This window comes from Chrysochloris asiatica, unplaced genomic scaffold (genome assembly GCF_000296735.1).
Source record: "Chrysochloris asiatica unplaced genomic scaffold, ChrAsi1.0 scaffold00259, whole genome shotgun sequence".
NCBI lineage: Eukaryota > Metazoa > Chordata > Mammalia > Afrosoricida > Chrysochloridae > Chrysochloris > Chrysochloris asiatica.
Window position 1 is genome coordinate 1861855 of NW_006408777.1, and position 4869 is coordinate 1866723.

The window sequence follows — 4869 nt, forward strand, 5'->3', positions numbered from 1 at the left end:
CACCACCCCCACAGACTGGGGACCAGCCCGCTCCCCTGCCTATATCTCTCCCCAAGCCCCTTTAGATGGGGAGGGAAGAGGAGGAGAGGGGAGGGGACCTGCCCCCTCCTCAGGCATCTGGGAGGACCCTCTCCCCGACACATTTGTTAAATCAAACCTGAATAAAACAAGTTTAATATGAAAAAAAAAAAAGAAAAAAAGAAAAATCACTGTATAAAGGAAAATATTGGGATTTCAGAATCCATCAGGACACAGGAATCTCCTTGCGGCCACTCCGCCTGGGTTGAGTTCAGAGGGCGGGGCCACAGCCAGACTGATACAGGGATACAGCACTAAAAACCACACAGTGACATTTGAAAAAGAGGTGTGGGAGAGTCTACACATTTTTTTCCTCCTCTCCCATGTTGCACCCTCTATACCCAGCCTGGACACCTTCAGGTGGGTGGAAGCACACCCTCAAAAGGGTCCATAATTGAGCCCACAGTTTTCCCATGGCACAGAGAAGAGGAGCCCCATTGGTCCCATCAGCTGATCCTTTGGCGGCTGCTTATGACATCTGACTCTGGGACCCAGTCCTAAAGTTGACCTGGGTGGGACCCTTTATTCTTGCCTACCCAGCAAGAAAAAGTGGGATTGGCCATACAAGCAAACCATATGAACACTGTAAAACCCCAACATAAAAGTCAAGAGCCAACATCAACTACTACACACAAGGATGCAGCTATTTTGAGAATTATGCTGTGAACAGGCAAAATCCTAACTGACCTTCAGAGATAAAAATAGTGGACTATCTTTCTCCCATTAATTTCTGAATATCTATCTGCACACCTACCTCCACAGTGGTGACTAGAGGAGGGGCCTGAGCAAGTGGACACCTCAGACACTGCTGGAGGTTTCTACTGTGCATGCACACTAACCTACACAGCAAAGGCTACTGGTAAGTCAGCTACGGTCTTATTTTTGTTTTTGAGTGGTGGTAGTTGTCTCTGCTTTTATATTGTTTCTTGTTTTGGTCCTTTTGATCACACTTTTTTTCTGGGGGTAGGAGCTTTCTCTCCCTAAATTACCCAAGAAGAGACAGCAATTATGGCCATATAGCCAAGCTATTAGCATAACCCATAATATCCCCCCATTGGGACAGGAACCAATATCAGCTGCTAGGCATTATACGAGAAAATGGACACCTACTCCAGATCATATCTACTAAGAGATACTCAGTAAGCTTAAAAACACAGCAACATACATTCATTTAATAGTTGAAAATACACCTAACTACTGAAAATGTCCAAGAAAAACCAACAAAAGATCTCAGCACATGTCCAAAAACAGAAAAGAGTAATTAAGACAAATGAGCTCAAGGCAGACATAGACTTTCCACAAGAAGAGCAGGCTTTGGATTTGCCTGATAAGGAATTCAGAAGAATTATATGGAGACAAATTCAAATGCTTAACAGAAGAGTGGAGGAAAATAAGGAAGTCAAGAAAATGCTACAGGAGCAAACAAATAAGATAGATATAGCATTGGAAACCATTCAAAACCTGCAAAAAAAAACAAAGCCCAGATGATTAATAATAAAATATCAGAAACAGACAATACATTGAAAGGGCAAAGGAGTAGAATTGAAGAGATGGAAGCCAGAACAAGTGAGCTGGAAGACAAATCTCTTGATACTGCTAACATAGAAGAGCAAGCAGGAAAAAATAAAATAAAATAAAAAATCTGAAGAGAGTCTAAGATTCATGCTGGATAACATGAAGAGGAATAAGTTAAGAAATTATTGACATTCTGGAACAGGAAGAATCACAGAAGTCCACAGAGGAGATAGTTGAGGAGGTACTGGAAGAAAATTTCCCTAACATCTTGAAGGATGAGAAGATAAACATTCAAGAAGCTGAACTTACCCCAGGAAGGAGACACCCCAAAAGAAAATCACCAAGACATATCATAATCAAGCTCTCCAAAATTAAAGACAAGGAGAGAATCCTAAAAGCAGACAGGGAAAAGAGAAGTGTTACTTACAAAGGCAAGCAAATGAGATTAAGCTCTGACATCTCAGCAGAAACCCCATAGGCAAGAAAGAAGGCAATGGGGGGGACATATAAAACCCTAAAAGAAAAAAACTGCCAAAGAATTGTTTATCCAGCAAAATTGTCAATCAAATGCATGGTGCAATCCAAAACCTTCAAGGATAAACAGAAGCTAAGAGATTTTGTCAAAGCCAATCCAGCATTTCAAAACATCCTAAAGGGAGTTCTTTGGACTGAAAACCAACAAGAACAGACAACAATCAGAGATTGATAGACATGGCAACACTACCTGGAACTCAGGTGACAGCAGAGTCCAGAACAGAACAAAATTACAACAACAAATTCAAAGGAACTGGAAGGTCAACCTAAGATCAAAATAATAATAATGTCAAAGAAGGGGGAAATATAGGAACAGAGATCGAGGTGGTGAGGTTGAATATATGGCAGGATACAATAGACTGTCTTAAATGCAAGGAAAAGTTAATAGACTATAGGGTGACCCCAAAGAAAATTAATACTTTACAACATATCATGAAAATGAAGATCAAAGCAGAACAAGGAAACATTAAAGCTAAGAAGAAATTGACCAGAAATAGCACAAAAATCATGAACTCAACACAAAACGGCATGCATAACAAAGGAACAAACAGCACCACAAAAGATTAACATAATGACAGCAGTTAATCCATACCTATTGATAATTACACTGAATGTCACTGGATTAAATGCACCAATGAAGAGACAGAGAGTGGCTGAATAGATAAGAAAACAAAACCTTGCAAAGAGACACACATTCAGTTTCTATGTATTCAACTTTATTTCCTTGGTCTTCTTATTGTTGGTTTCTAGTTTTATAGCATTGTGGTCTGAAAAGATGCTTTGTAGTATTTTGTTTGAAAATTTATGGAAGCTTGCTTTGTGACCTAACACATCGTCATGTTCCATGTACAATGGAAAAGAATGTGTATTGTGCTTTTGCTGGGTTGAATGCTCTGTACACATCTATGAGGTCAAGTTGGTTGATTGAGCTGTTTAGTTCCTCTGTAACTTTGTTGAGTTTCTCTCTGGTTGTTCTATCCTTTTTAGAAAGTGGCGTATTAAAATCTTCCACTATAATTGTAGATTTATCAATTTCTTTCCTTGATTCTAGTAGGGTTTATTGCCACTCCTGCTTTTTTTTTTTTTTTAATTGCAGTTAGCTTGGTAACATTTTTTTGATCCTTTAGCTTTTAGTTTGTTTTTGTCTTTGTAAGGTGTCGAATACATGGAAACTGAATAACACACTGCTGAAAAGCAACTGGGTAGTAGAAGAAATTAAATGCGAATTCACAAAATTCCTAGAAAATAACAAGAATGAAAACACAACATATCAAAATCTTTGGGACATGGGAAAAACAGTGCTGAGAGGACAACTCATTGCGATAAATGTGCACATCCAAAAGAAGAAAGAACAAAATTAACATATTAACACAGCATCCACAACAATTAGAAACAGAGCAACCGAGGGAACCTACAATCACCAAAGAAAAGAAATAATAAAGATCAGAGCAGAAATAAATGCGTTGGAAAAGAGAATAACTATAGAAAGAATCAATAGGAGAAGCTGGTTCTTTGAAAGGATTAATAAAATTGACAAACCACTGGCAAACCTAACATAAGAAAAGAGGGAGAAGACACAAATAACACACATTGGAAACCACACATGCGATGTCACAATGAAACCAAAGAAAATCAAGGATAATAACAGAATACTATGAAGAGTTGTACTCCAACAAATTTGAAAACTTAGAAGAAATTAATACATTTTTAGAAAAACACAACCTACATAAACTTACACAGACTGAAGTAGAAGACTTGACCTGACCCATAACAACAGAAGAAATTGATCAGGTCATCAAAAAACTCCCAACCAAAAGAAGTCCAGGTCCAGATGCCTTCATTGGTTGTGTTCTACCAAACATTCAGAGAAGAGCTGTCTCCAATTCTAATAAAATTGTTCCAGAATACAGAAGAGGATGGAAAACTTCCAAACAAGCATAACCCTCATACCAAAACCAGGGAAAGACATCACTAAGAAACAAAATTATAGACCAATATCCCTCAAGAATTTAGATGCAAAAATTATCAACAAAATCCTAGCCAACAGAATCCAGCAGCATATCAAAAAATAATACATCACTTTTTTCCTCTTCCAGGGACAATGTGTTGTTGTTGTTGTTAAAAATGGTCCAGCGTTTGACATACTGCTGTAGGCTGTCCTACAATACAAAACTAGGCTGTCCCAAACCCCTGGTAATAGACTTGTTTATCTCTATATCAAGAAGGTTGGTAATGCACCCAAATCTGCATGTGGTGTGTGCCCAGGCTGATTTCGAGGGGTCCATGCTGTGAGACCTAAAGTTCTCATGAGGTTGTCCAAGACAAAGAAACATATCAGTAGGGCCTATGGTGTCTCCATATGTGCTAAATGTGTCCATGACAGGATCAAGTGTGCTTTCCTTATTGAGGAGCAGAAAATCATTACGAAAGTGTTGAAGGCACAAACACAGAGTCAGAAATCTAAATACAAAATAATGGAGATAGAGTCAGTGACATAGCCACAGAGGGCTAGAGTGGAGAGTGAAGCATCTAGCTGATAAGAAGAGAGGGCATATATGTACCAGAACACCCACACTTGCAGATAATACCCACTTGACCTGGCTTCAATGACTGGATGATCAGAGCTCAACAAGAAGAAGAAAGAATAGGAAAAAAAGAGTAATCTGATACAATTTGATGAACTTGACCTACACCTATGGATGCAGTAGCTCAAAAGAGGGAACAAATCCTTACAACGACGAT